Consider the following 15,355-nt stretch of genomic DNA (forward strand, 5'->3'; position numbering starts at 1 on the left):
CAGTGGTCGGCAAACTCATTAGTCAACAGAGCCACATATCAACAGTACAACGATTGAAATTTCTTTTGAGAGCCAAATTTTTTAAACTTAAACTATATATGTAGATGCATTGTTATTAACTTAATTAGGGTACTCCTAAGGCTTAGGAAGAGCCACACTCAAGGGGTCAAAGAGCCGCATGTGGCTCGCTAGCCGCAGTTTGCCAACCACAGGGTTAGAGCATCATCTCCATGTGCCAATGTTGAGGGTTCAATCTCCAGTTAGAGCACATACAAGGAGCAACCAATGAGCACTTAAATAAGTGGACTGACAAATCAATGTTTCTCTCTCTAAAAATTAATAAATAGAAATAAAAAAATAAAACAGTACACACTCTTAAAAGGGAATGAAGACACTTGGCAGTGAGACAGAGCTGGGTACCCAGGTCCCACTGAAGAAACCCCGGCACATAGATGGCAGAGAACAGCCGCCCTCCCCATCAGAGAAAGCCACCGTGCTGCCTTTTCCTCCCCATCACAGATATGCTCACCAACCTTAAGGAAGGTGCTCAAAGGCCACCGTCCAGCCTGACACCTGAAATACATATTGCTCGCTTTGTTAGGAAACACGGCCACACGTGTGTAAGCTCCAAGCCACAGGAGGCCAAAGAAGGCAATGTTTGATATGAAGAAGGTATAAGCACTTGTTAAAATGGAAAGTGAGAAACACCTAAATAAACTCACTAATGTTCTTAAAGTTCTCTTATTTACTGCGTATGGGGAAGATCCATGTCTTCATGCTTGTGCAGCAGGTATAGCTAAGAGATGTGGACTTAGAATTAAATGATAAAAGAGGCATAATTATAAACTTGGAAATAATTTGAATATTTTTAAAACTACTCAGAATGTGAAAACTGTTGTGATTTGCAAGTTAGAGCTGGCAGACTCAAGTCAGGGCCTTGAAAAAAGTTGCATCAAAGAATAAAAGAAAAAGAAAAAAAAAGATGAGAGGAATGAAAATACATATAATTTTTATTCTTTTTTTAAAATCCTGCACTCTTTAAAGGTAAGCTTTGAATAAATACGATGCCAGGAAGAACAGACAAATCTGATGTTGCCCTCTTTGTTTTAGGAGTGTCAAGCTGCAACGAGGTGCTTCGAAGCCTTCCATTGCATTCTTATCATAAACTACCTCATTTTTAAGTGGTTTATACCCTGTCATAAGATTTCACTCTGAAATGAGAACATAAGGTTTAAGGAGAAGCAATATTTTCATAAATGTTTAAAGATATTCCAGGCCCTGTCCAGTGTGGCTAGTTGGTTGTGTGTCATCCTGGGCACCAAAAGGTTGCCCTTTCATTTTCTGGTCTGGGCACATGTGCAGGTTGTGGGCTTGATCACCAGTAGGAGTCATAGGAGAGGCAGTTGATTGATGTTTCTCTCTCCCTTCCCCTTTCTCTAAAATCAACAAAAACATATTTTTTTTAAAAATCAAAATTTTAAAGATATTCCAGGCCATTTTAGATACAAATAAATTAGTAACTAAAAGATTGACAACTATGATTGAATTCCTTTGGGAAATCCTATGGTCTCCAGAGAAGCAGGAGAAAGTGTTTGACTTCACATCATTTTATACCAAATGGAAGTTCTGCTTTACACTTTCTTGAGTCCATACAACACCATCCGTTTTCTCCCCAAGACTTGTTCCTCAAAGATTAGCAGGGATCTGTTTAAAACTAAGTTATTTGGGGATTGGCTCTTCTGCCTCGCAGAATAGAATTTTATTAGATTGCTCTATACTGGCAATTATGTCCAAGAGCAGCTCACAGGCCAATAAAACAAGGTTGGCAGGCCACAATGAGAGCAAATATTTTTAATCTCAGTCCATGTTATGTCAGGGATAATATGTGAGCATCAATATTTTTAGGGACCTGCCCAATAGCAAAGCAAAGCAAAGAATAACAAATATTATTATTAATTAATTAAATTTATATGTCAAATATAAATATAGTCTGTAGCTAAACTGAACTGCCCAACTGAGCCATATTGGACGTTTATATTCTTGCTCATCCTTAAGAACACAGATGAGCGAATGATGGCAATAAATCCAAGTATTTGATATCAGTGAGACAACCTCTAACTCTGTCTTTTGGTCATTGTCAGCAAACCTTGAATACATCTTCAGTAAATCCTATACAAAAAAGGTAAGAGTGAACATATATAGGAAACGATCCAGATGTAGTTTCATCTCCTACGCTGCTATTGTTAGTTGAATGTTCATATGATTTTGTTGGGGTTTCTTTTCCTGGTTTATCTTCTTAAACCTTGATTTCTTCCCCTATAAAATAGGATTATTGAACAGGATTCTAAGTATTTTAAGCTCTAAAAATATCAGTTACCATACTTCTAGATGTTATTTCCTCCAGGAATTAGATATACAGGAGGAACTATCACGTTTTTAGCAACAAAGGCATTGTGAAATTGCATTTCTTCATTTGTAAATTGACCTATTATAAATGAAGTAATTGGACATAGATCTATATAATTGCAATCATTAAAAGTTTTCCTGGGTCCATCTCATTGTGCTCAGTAATCCCTTATTTGTTCATAGGTGTATTGCCATAGTATTTTGCACATAGGATGAGCTCAGAATGTGTGTTGAATACATAAGACATTAAAGAAATGAATGAACCCAGGCCCTTGCAGAGTATTGTCTTTATTTGGCATCTGTAAAAATCAGGAGAGAGAGCTTACCCACAGAAATTTAATGAAAAGGAGATCTGAGGCCACCAAATTGTACTTTTTGTTAAACTGTTTTGTTTACAGACCCTACTCAGGATAGGTGGCTTAGCATGAACTACCCAGATACATTATGTCCCAAGACACTCTGACCTTCACATTCCTACTGACCTTGTGTGACACTGGCACCACACGCCACATGGCCACCATGGACGTGCTATGAGAAATGAGAAATCCTGGAGGCAAAGTCTATTTGCAGGTGCAAAGGGATGGATGCCTCTTACCTGTCCACAGCAGGATCTCTGTGTAAGTAAAAATACTACTGATGTTTACCTAAAATCTGCTCTCCTTTTGGAAGGCACCTATTACTGACATCCAGTCATAAACAACACTTCTTATTTCACTCCGATCAAAAAGTTCAAGAGATGAAACCCACTGTTCTCTTCTGTTTGAATGACAATCCACTTTTTATTTCTTGATCAGGAAATATATGAAGGCAACACATTAAGCTCTTGTTGCCTTGTCTCACGTCCACTGTCTTCAGAGTCATACATGTATTTATCATGTCTCAATACATAAAAAAGAGGAAAGAGAAAAAGAAAGAAAAACTAAAAGAGAGAGAAAAAATTCTCTGTTTCAAATAATGAGCATAGCACCTTTTTGCCTCAGGCCTTCATACACAATTTAGCTAGGAAGCCAGGGTAGATCATGATTTAGCTTTTGACATCTCCTGCCTTCAGGCCAGGAGAGACTAATACCGATTTCTGACTCTGAGCACGCCACAGGAAAAAAAGTGAGAGAGAGAGAGGCCTTTTATTGACTAAATGATAAAGAGGTTTGTAATGATAAATAACAGTCATTTTATTGTGGAATTCCCCAGAAAAGATGCATTCTGCAGTATCTGAAGGAGCCTAAAAGCTGAGGTTGGTTCCCTATGGAGCCGAACCTGTTAAACTCCAATTTTTACAGCCTGGGATAGGGGTCACAAATTGCGGGGACCTCTGGCTATTGAAACTGCGCACACACACACTACATATTCCTGGTTGCAGCCTGCTCCTTGGCTCAAGGAAAATTCCCACAGGCTGCATCCCAGGATGACAGGGGGAGGGTGTGTCTGTCTGTCAGTCTGTTACCTGTCTGTCTGCGGCACCTTCTCCGGGCTGCACACACTCAGGTTCTGAGGCAGTACAGTGCCTCTTTGCTCAGGCTGCTGGAGGAATCGCTGCCAGTTTTGATCGATAGTTTAATTGTAAACTTTGGGAACAATAATGGATAATTTAGCTTGAACTGTCCATTATGAGCAGTGTTGTCTAGGAGAAAGCCTTCAAAATTAAACAAGAGTTGGGCCACATTATTGCATTTGTACAACTCACCCAGAGTTAAATAAATTCCCTTTACAAATGCTGTCTTGGCATTCTATGGAGTTCAATAAACATAGGCCCAGGCACAGAAGGAGAAAGGAAAATAGCAAAATAGACCAAAGTTAAAACTATTTACCTACTCATTTCTTCTGAAATTTATTATTGCAATAATTTTTAAGTACTCTTTAAATAATAAAAAATCAAAATAAGTGGCTGAATTATTTTTAATGGAAATTGAAGTCAATAAAATTAACAAAAGGTGGATGTAAGTTAACTTAGAAAAAAATCCTAAAATAGCTATAGCATTGATAACTACCACAGAACAGACTTCTTGGAGAAATGTGTAAGACCATTTGGGCATCAGCTATTTTTTCATATAGAAACTCCTCTCCTCCTCCTCCTCCTCCTCCTCCTCCTCCGCCTCCTCTCTCTAAAATCAATGAAAAACATATTCTCTGGTGAATAATAAATAAATAAATAAATAAATAAATAAATAAATAAATAAATAAATATCTCTATTTCTGATCACAAAGATTATATCCTTCCTTTGGTGTGGGTGGAGGAGAAATTTTCTTTTGACATATTTCCATGTTTTAACCATACTGATGCTAACCTCTTCTACTGAAGCCAACATTCTAAGTTGTTACAAGAGAGGAAGTAAGAGTGTTAATGGTTTGTCTTGTACAAGGCACTCCATGTCATCCTTGTGGCTCAGTAATGTCACATTGACTAGTGTGATAGTAAAATTACCTTGTTGGTAAGTGCTAAACTTAAGTCTCCACAGGCCCCCAGCTCCTACATTCTCCCTGCTTAACCAGCTCTGATCCACAGACACCTGTCTTCACACTCAGGGCAGCTTCCAGATCCCTGGATCAATCCCAAGGTGAGGAAGCCATATTTAAGAGGCTTTGTGCACTCTGGTTATGAACAAGGGCTCCAGAAACACGTTGACCTTCCTGGGTTCCAGCTTGACTAGCTGTGTGACCTTGGTCATGTACTTTACTACTGTGAAGTCCAGTTTTCTCACTTATAAATGAAGGATAATGATACCTACCTCTCAGTACTGTAATAAGTATTCAAAGCAATCAAGTAGATGAAACATGAAGTTATAAAATAGCAATCGGTTATTGTTATGATTAGAATTATATCTTTAATCAATAAAGTTTTGTTTTAGCTAGACTCCGAGGCAATGTTCTATTATAAGGTTGTGCATTGTTCCTGGGTTCAAATTCACGCCCTGTTCTTTGTTTCTCCTAATGGGGCTTGTGCCTGTGTCCATATTCTAGAGTTCCTGTGCTGGCACTATGTCCAATGTCTTTATTGAGAAAAGCAGAGTAGAGTTCACATCACTAGTACCCTGTGAATCTATGTCATAGATAACTAATAATAAGATAAAGGAAACTTCTGTTGCAATTATAGTGCTCGAATAAATAAAGGTGGGGATGCTTAGCTCTCAATGGTCAAAATACACATGGAAGATGAGGCTCCAAGTGTGAGGTGGCACCATAAAATTGAATTATGTGCAGAAGAGGGTCACCAAAATGGGAAAGAGTTTGGGAACCACACTATATAAGGAGCCATTATAAGGAGAAATAGGAGGAAATCTGGGGGCCTGGGGAGGTGGGTGGGGAGAGTTAATAGCTATCTTAAAGGGCTGTGATGGGAATTTAGATAGATGTAACTATAGTCTGAACTAATATCAATAGAAAGAAGGAGATCTCTTCAACACTGAGAGAATGAGCATCAGTAAAAATGTCTGCCCCAGAGCTAAGAGACAGTACCTTTCCTGGAGATTGCCTGCCGTGCCAGCACATGGGCTGGTGTGGAGACTCTTATTTTAAGGAGAGGAATGGGATTAGATGACCCCAAATGCCAGTGTAACTCTCAGACTTTATGATCTGATCATGCTTCAGGGAATTAATGCCTTAGAGTGCTTTGCCGAGTTTGGGAGGTAGTACTATATAATGGATTTGACATTTAAGGGCAGGAAGCGTGCAAATATCCCATGCATTTCTCAGAGCCCCTGTGACAGGCTCAGGTACAGACGTTTTTTCCTGGACCATCACAAGGTGAAGTAGGCAAAGTGACAGCAGCTTGCATGGATAATCAAAGGAAGAGCTCCTGACTCTAAAATGTTTCTCTATTCCTGGCAACTGTGCACACAAAACATTATAATTTCATTAAAATTTGCATCAAAAAATATCTCACTGTGAAGAGTATGTATGTAAAATAGTATTGTTAATTCTGTAAAAGATTTTCAATACTCTCCTAACTTGAGTACTCTTAAGAAAACCTCCTTTGCTCTATTTGAGAAGATCTTTACTCATATACTTATTTTTATTCATTCCTCAAAGCTCTCTTTCTATGTTATTTAAGGACATGAATCTTCCCCTAGACACAGAGATATCAAATACCTTCCATAACCAGATTTAATCGTAGACATCCTCTTCTCTTCTTCCCTTTATACACATTTGATTTAGCTTCATCCACACAGGAGCTCAGGTTGGACAAGCTATTTTTTGCATTATTATTGACAAATATTTACTTGTTATTGCAATAGACGATGGCAATAAGTTATTTGCTATTGACCAAATGTTGACAGTGCCATAAAAAATTTTAACATGAACTGACATGGGAGTAGATGATCATGCAGTCATTTCTCCTAAATAGTACCCAGGGGTGTCTAGAGCCTCTTTTCCCAGAATAAAAAACCCTCCAGGGATTCGAGATGAAGGACCATTACTAACAAGATGTAACCACTCTGTAAGGTTTTTACGAAACACATTGTATTAAAAATGCATGTAAAATCAGAATGTTTGCAAACAGGCCTTGCCGTTCCTGATTTTTATGAGACAGCAAATTAAGGTGCTCACTGTAGGAATGTTTGCTAAAAATACTTCTACTTGGCCTCCTTACTTGGGTGACTGACACATACATGAATCTAGTAAATTAAATCCTGTGGTCAAAAGTCTTCAAACTGCATTCAACCAAACAGTGGCCTGTGAGAATTCTCAAAAGAGCCAGGCAATGTGGTTTTGGGGTTAAACAAATGTCTTGCCTTTCATTTATAAATGCTGTGCTTTTCCTTCTTAAGGTGGGAATCTTGAAAATCTGTTGATTTTTTTTGGTTTGTTTTCAATGGTGAGTTAAAATTGCCAACTGGTTCAGGATCAATTGGTTTCATAATTAATTGTGTTTAATTAAGGCAGACATCTTAGACAATTTTTTCACTTCTCCCTTTTTCTCTGGAACTTTAATTCTATGAACAGTTCCTCCACAGCTACAAAAGCCTTCATATCTGGAGATTCCCCAGAATAAATGTCTGCATAGGTCGCAGTGAGATGTGCTCACGGACTCCTTTTTTGCTCTCACTGGGAGACTATAGAAATTTGTCCTCATCCTGGTCATAGGTATTGCACCTGAGGAAAAAAGCAAGGCTTTTGATATGTTAATTTTAGTTCCTTTTTAATGGAATATCTTTCTGCTAGAGATAGTTATGCCCAGGTGCCAAATATTTTATATTCATTTTGCTCAAAAACCAGTATGTTATAAATAATATGCCATTTTATGGAGACCCATTGGATATTGTAACTTAGAAAAATAAGTTACCAAGATACTGAGGTTCTGTGTGTTCTATTTTAAGCCCTTTGTTGGCATTTCTCACTCTAGTGGAGATAGAAGAAATATATTTACACTCAGACACACATACTCCCCAAAAGTATATAATGTCATGCCGCATTGAAGTTTGGACAAAGTTTGACTAAGCAAGATTTGTCCATGGCCTTATTCATTTTCTTTTTATGTATCACTTTATACTTTTTGAGCATCATTTCTCCTTCCTGCATTCTCTAAATATCTACCTTTCCCTCCTATTTGGTAATTTTTTCTCTCCTTTTTCTTTTCTTCTTTCCAGACTATTTGGGATTGTCAGGGCACAGCAGGAGTATAGCATGAGCACTGGTGCTCTGAGTCCATATATCCTTCCGAATCCTACTAATGACTATGCCAACTGTCAGGCAAGTTCCTTCTCAAACCCTGTTGGCTACACTAACTGTTGAGTCCAAGCCCCTCTGCCATGGACTTGATCTTCTTGGATGCCGGGTCTTAGGCAGAGAAGCCATGAGAAGCTGTGGGTGTATAAGAATGAGTCTTTATTGTAGGAGCCAGTGGCCATATAGCCATCAGACAAAACAGTTCTTCAAGCAGTCCATAAAACAGGCAGCCGCACACCAGCTGGTGAACAAAATACATCTTTCCCTTAAAAGCAGGATTAGCCTCTGTACCCACAGCTATTATCTGTGCAGCCACACGCTGCCCCTAGACTCACTGTCTCACATAGTAGCAGTACCTGAGCTCTCCATTCTTGCCTCTCTGGCCTCTCCCCTCTCCCCAGCCTTTCCTGCACTCCTCTCACAGCAGCAGCAGCATCAGTATGCTGGCTGGTCAGTACTATGTATTATAGCACTTAGACAAAAGAGGCCTCATGCCAATAGTAGTATCATATTTTTGGTTTATAGAAGGACACAATGTACCGTGTGTCCTTGCACCTGTGTATGGCATCTTAGCCTTGAACATTCTGATTAAGATTCCCATATTCAGAGTGGCCTTGGCCATCTGGCATACTATTAACAAGGCCTCTATGTTCTAATTAGCCTTGGCTGTCTGGTGACTCTGGCATGGTTCCTGCAGGTATATATCAAGAAAACTATAGGATCTCTCTCCAGAAAATGCACCTATTCCGAAATCCTGTGGACTTGATAATTTCTCTAGTACTTTCGTTTTCTTGTTTCCAGAAAACTTAGAATATTTCAAGAAAGCTAGAGCTTCCCTCCCCAGAAAATGCACATACCCACAAATCCTGTTGACAACTTTGGGATGTTTACAAACACCTGTACCAGAGACATATTGATGGCCTAAGAACTTATATTCTCAACAGAAAGATTAAAAGTCTGCTATGAAATACCCTCCTAAAATTAGTTTCAAAATTTAATTACTGCTTAAAGGAGCATCACAGAGATCACATGAGTAACATCCAAGGGTTTCCTAGGAACCCTAAAAATATATATATAATACAGAGTATTCAGTTCCAAAACTGTCCTGAGTTCTAATGGACTGATTTTTGAGTTGATAAAGCATGAGATAGAAGCTAATATAACTTAAAATATTAATTTCATTTCATTTATTGAATGGTTACTGTGTGCTGAGTTGTTGAGAAATGTGGATAATGTGGCCTTGCTCTCTTAGGGACCTTTATTTTTTTTTCAAATATGTTTTTATTAATTTTAGAAAGAGAGGGAGGGAGAGGCAGAGAGAAAGATAGAAATATCAATGATGAGAGAGAATTATTAATTGGCTGGCCCTACTGGTGTTTGAGCCTGCAACCTGGGCATATGGCATGACCAGGAATCCAACTGTGACCTCCTGGTTCATGGGTCAAGGCTTAACCACTGAGCAACACTAGCCAGACTCATAGGGGCCTTAATTTAGGGTGGTGTTTGATGAGTCAATAGGTAATTCTTGCTGCTTGTTGGAAGGTCTTTGATAGGGATGTGTTGGGAACACTGGTGCACCCAGAAGGGATGGCTCACTATGTGTGAAGTATCAGTAAAAGTTAGCCTGTCACTCTATATTGAATGTTTGTGTCCCCCCCAAATGTCATGTTAAATCCTAAGGCCCAATGTGATAGTAATAGGAGTTAGAGTCCTTAGGAGATAATTAGATCATAAAGGTGGAGCCCATAAGGTTGAGAGCTCTCTCACGGCTTCTGCTGTGTGAAAACACAGTAGGAAGATGACTATCTTCAACTGGAAGCTCTCACCAGACACCAAATATACCAGCACCTTAATCTTGGATTTCCAGTCCTTCTAAATGGTCAGAAATAAATCTTTGTTGTTTATGAGCCATTCAGCCTACAGTCATCTGTTATAGCAGTCCAAACGAACTAAGATTACCTGGTTGAGAGGGAGTGAAACAGTGTGTGTGTGTGTGTGTGTGTGTGTGTGTGTGTGTGTGTGTGTGTCTGTGTGTGCTGGGGGAGGAATGGCCTCCAGAGAGGGGGAAAATGTGCCCTTATGTGGTGGTATGAAACAACATGGTGACTCAAACAGCCATGAGTAAATCGAATTACCAGAACACCAAGTTTAAAGGAAATAGAGATGGAAAATAAGAGGAGATATTTTGACAGTATTTTTATTTCATATTAAGAGGCTTTAAAATTTAAAAATATATGGCATGAAGATATTTGTAGGATTTTAGAGGCAAATGGCATAATGGAATTTTCACTCTACTTGCATGTCCATGGCCATGTGGCAAATCTAAATAAAGGAGCCCGTATTGGAAACAAGCAAATGATGAAGAGACAGATGCAATACAATTACCTCCTGCTAGGAAATATTTCTTTTGCATCATGAATCATCACAAAGGACTCCGTTCTTTATGTGATAGAAAAGACTTGGAAATACAAAGAAAGTGTGTTTCTCTTTCTTCAAAGAGAGAAATTCTCTTTTGCTATCTTCAGTGTCTGCTAAAATCTTGGTCACAAGTCTTGTATTTTTTTTATATATTTATATGTTTTAAAGCAACTAAACATCCTTGGCAGAACACCTTTGATCTTTAATGCTCCATAATTTAAATAATGGCTTTCTCCCACACATACAGAGACCTTTTCTGACAAGTGGCAATTACAGGATTATTCTCTCCTGCAAACATGGATTCTTTGAGCACTGCTCTGGTCTTTCTTTGTTTAATTGATAACTATATTTTTAAGATGCCTTCACTTGCTTTCTGGTAATGGATACTGGGATTTAGTTTTTTTCTTCTTTTTCAAAGGTTTAATATAAAAATTTGTGCCATTCTGGGAATCCTGACCAGGAAGCAATTTATCTTCTAAAGTCCATCCTGTTGTTCAATCAGATGAATCTCCTAAATTGACTAAATTTGAAAATGAGAGAAAAAGGAGGGGAAGGAGGAAGAGGAGAGGGAGGACGGCTGGACACAAAAATAGCAGATTTTAATAGAAAATGTAAGGCAAAGAATTATGCCCAGTAACCATTCCAGGTAATAGACTACCAACAGCAGGGGCATTTTGAGGATATGAGACTGGTTACAGCTTTTATTTACCTACATTCCTCAGAAAAGACACATTGGCTTCAGGCCAATGGCCAGCTTCCTTCCCTGATACTATGCTCACTGGGACACAGTAGGATGCTGGTTATTCTTCTATAAACACCCCTGTTGAGTGCCCCAAAGGGCCCCTCAAATCTTTTCAAGTTACCTCTAGCCAAGACCTGAAGCATCCTCTTTTGTTTTATTTTGTTTTTTAACTTTTGATTTTGAATTGATTATAGATTTAACAAAGTTGCAAAATAATACAAAGAGGTCCCATATACACTTACCCAGTTTTTGCCAATAGTAACAACTCACATAAGCATAGTGCCATATTCAAACCAGGAAACTAACATCAATGTGTGTGCTCTTTGTCATTCTACTACATGTGAAGATTCCTATAACCACCATGCAATCCAGAGACAGAACTATTCTATTACCACGAAGATGCTACAGCTTTATAGTAATACCCAGTGCCACTGCCCAATATCCCTACATCTTAACCATTAATCTGTATTTCTATAATTTCATCATTTTTAAAATACTATATAATCTACACTAATAAAAGAGAAAGATGCAAATTGACCATACCTTCATGACACCCACCAGCCAATCAGGTGTGGGAATGCAAATTAACCCAACAAAGATGGTGGGTTAATTTGCATATGCAGGTGCCGAGCGGCCGGGGGTGGGACACTACGCATTCCACACCTCCCCAGCCTCTCTGGGCCTCTGGGCAGCATGGGAAGGCAGAAAGGTGGCTCCGGGCCAAAACGAAGGCTGAAAGGCGTTTCCAGCTGGAGCAAAGGTGGTGCCAGAAGCCAAGGGAAGGAAGTCCCATTCTTGTACAAATTTTCATGCATCAGGCCTCTAGTGTTATATAAATGGGAGTCTGCATTTATATAACCTGTTATAATTACCTGTTTCATTCAGCATAATGCCTTTGAGAGCCATCCAAGCTGTTGTTGCTACTACTAATTCTTTATTTTTTCTTATAAATATAACTAGAGGCCCAGTGCACAAAAATTTGTGCACTGGGGGGAGGGGTCCCTCAGCCTGGCTTGTGCCCTCTTGCAGTCTGGGACCCCTCGGGGGATGATAACCTGCTGGCTTAGGCCTGCTCCCCGGGGGATTGGGCCTAAGCTGGCAATCAGACATCCCTCTGACAGCCCGGCAGCCCTTGGTGGATGTCCACTTGCCAGCAGGGAGCAGACCTAAGCTTCAGTCGGACATCCTTAACGCTGCTGAGGAGGCAGGAGAGGCTCCCACCACCACCGCTGTACTGGCAGCCATCAGCCTGGCTTGTGGCTGAGCAGAGCTCCCCCATGTGGGAGCGCACTGACCACCAGGGAGCAGCTCCTGCATTGAGCATCTGCCCCCTGGTGATCAGTGTGTGTCATAGTGACCAGTCATTCCCAGTCTTTCTGCTGTTAGGATCAGTTTGCATATTACCCTTTTACTATATAGGATAGAGGCCTGGTGCACGGGTGGGGGCCGGCTGGTTTGCCCTGAAGGGTGTCCCGGATCAGGGTGGGGGTCCCGCTTGGGTGCCTGGCCAGCCTGGGTGAGGGGATGATGGCTGTTTGCAGCTGGTCACACCCCCTTCATGGTGGGGGTCCCCACTGGGGTGCCTGGCCAGTCTGGATGAGGGGCTGAGGGCCATATTTAGGCTGGCCGGCGACTGAAGCTCCCAGCCTCTACTTTTTTTTTTTTTTAATTCTGGGATTTATTTACCTTCTATAATTGAAGGCCGACGCTCTATCCACTGAGCCAAACCGGCTAGGGTGTAACAAATTTTTAAAAAGAATTTGGTAGTTAATGAGTACTCAACAAGTATTAAATATAATTACTACTTTTCCATTTTCAATTCAGTCTTCGCTCCGCGGTTGGAGCCTATGTATGCAAATTAACCGCCATCTTGGTTGGCGGTTAATTTGCATATTGCACTGATTAGCCAATGGGAGGCGTAGCGAAGGTACGGTTAATTACCATGTTTGTCTATTATTAGATAGGATTTACTTTTAGAGCAATTTCAGAGCAATATTGAGCAGAAAGTATATCCTCTGCTCCCCACATATGCAAAACTTTCCCCACTATCAGTACCAAAGTAAAAATTTGTTACAATCAATGAAGCTACATTGACATCATTATTACCCAAAGTCCAAAGTTGATATCAGGGTTCACACTTGGTGTTTGTACATCCTATGGATTTGGACAAATGAGTAATGAACTGTACCCACCATTTTAGAATCATATAGAATAGTTTGTACTGCCCTAAAAATCCTATGTACTTTGCCAATTCATCCTTCCCTCCCCTTAATCCCTGATAACCACTGATCTTTTTTATTGTCTCCATCATTTTGCCTTTTCCAAAATATCCTAGAGTTGGAATCATACACTGTGTAGCTTCTTTCACCTTGTAGTAAACATGTAAAGTTCCTACTTATCTTTTCAAGCTTGCTACCTTATTTCATTTTAATGCTGAATAATATTACATTTGTTGCATGTCCTAGATTTTAAAAACGTATTCACCTACTAAAGGACATCTTGGTTGCTTCTGAGTTTGACACTTATGAATAAAGCTACTCTAAACATCTGTGTGTAGGTTTTTGTGTGTACATAACTTTTCAACTCATTTGAATAAATATCAAGAAGCCTAATTGCTAGGTTGTATGGTAAGAATATGCTTAGTTTTGTAAGGAACAGCCAAACTGTCTTTAAAATTGGCTTTGACATTTTACATTCTCACCAGCAATGAATGAGAGTTCCTGTTGCTCCACATACACACCAGCATTTGATGTTGTCAATCAATCTTCTGGATTCTGGTCATTCTAATGTGTATAGTGGTATCTCATTGTTGTTTTAATTAGAAGTCCCCTGATGATGTGTGCTATTGCGCAGCTTTTCATATGCTTATTTGTCATCTGTATATCTTCTTGATGAGGTCTCTGAGGTCTTTTGTCCATTTTTAAATTGGGTTGTTGGTTGTCTTATTGTAGAGTTTTAACAATTCTCTGCATATTTCAGATAACAATCCTTTATTAAATATGCCTTTGCACATATTTTTCTAAGTCTGTGGCTTGTCTTCTCATTCTATTGACAATGTGTTTCACATAACAGAAGTTTTTAATTTTAATGAGGTCCAGCTTATCAATTGTTTCTTTTATGAGTACTCTTAGTGTTGTATCTAAAAAGCCAGAAACATATCCAAGGTAATTTAGATTTTCTCATATGTTTTCTTCTTGGATTTATATAGCGTTGGATTTTATATTTAAATCTATAATCCGTTTTGGATTACATTTTGGAAAGAATGTAAGGTCTGTATCTAAATGTATATTTTTGCACATGGATGTACTGTTTTTCCTATACATTTGTTTAAAAAGGCTAACTTTTATTCATTTCTTTGCCATTGCTCCTTTGTAAAGATCATTTGGCTATATTTCTGTGGGTCTATGTCGGGGCTCACTATTCCATTCCATTGATCTATTTGGCTATTCTTTGACCAATGCCACACTGTTTTAATCACTGTAGCTTTATAGTAAGTATTGAAGTTGGGTAGTGTCCATTCTTCAACTTTGTTTATCTCCTTCAATATTGTGTTGGCTAGTCTCTTTCTTGCCTTTCCATACACAGTTGACCCTTGAACAACAGGGGTACAATCTGCCTGCACATTAAAAACTCTATGTATAATTTAAGTCAGCCCTCCACATAGATTCCCAACCCTTGAACAAACATGGGTTTGAACTGCACCAGTCAATTGAACTGCCCTCTCAACACTTCAGGTCAAGGCCCTATAGAGGAGACATATGTTTGTATGTGCCTTGTTTCTGAGCTTAGCTGGAAAGCCTCTAGTTTCTCATCATTAAGTTTGATGTTAGCTGTAGGGTTTTTTTTATAAGCATTACTCATCAAGTTGAAGATCTAGCTATTCCTAGTTTGCTGAGAGGTTTTTTGTTTTGTTTTGTTTTGTTTTTGTTTTTTATTTTGTTTTGTTATGAATGGATATTGGATTTTGTCAAATGTCTTTTCTATATCTATTGATAGGGTCATATGATTTTTCCCTTCAACTTGTTGATATAATAGATTGCATTAATTGATTATCAGATGTTGAACTAGTGTGCATACCTAAGATAAACTCACTTGGTCAAAGTGTATAATTCCTTTTATACACTG

General features: G+C 39.1%; 1 pseudogene; it reads left to right on the forward strand.

Annotated features, from left to right (window-relative positions):
• LOC102255485 overlaps positions 1–8,136 on the forward strand; it is a 28,387-nt pseudogene extending 20,251 nt beyond the window's left edge.
• The last annotated feature ends 7,219 nt before the right edge of the window (positions 8,137–15,355 follow it).

Source organism: Myotis brandtii, unplaced genomic scaffold (genome assembly GCF_000412655.1).
Source record: "Myotis brandtii unplaced genomic scaffold, ASM41265v1 scaffold982, whole genome shotgun sequence".
Lineage (NCBI taxonomy): Eukaryota > Metazoa > Chordata > Mammalia > Chiroptera > Vespertilionidae > Myotis > Myotis brandtii.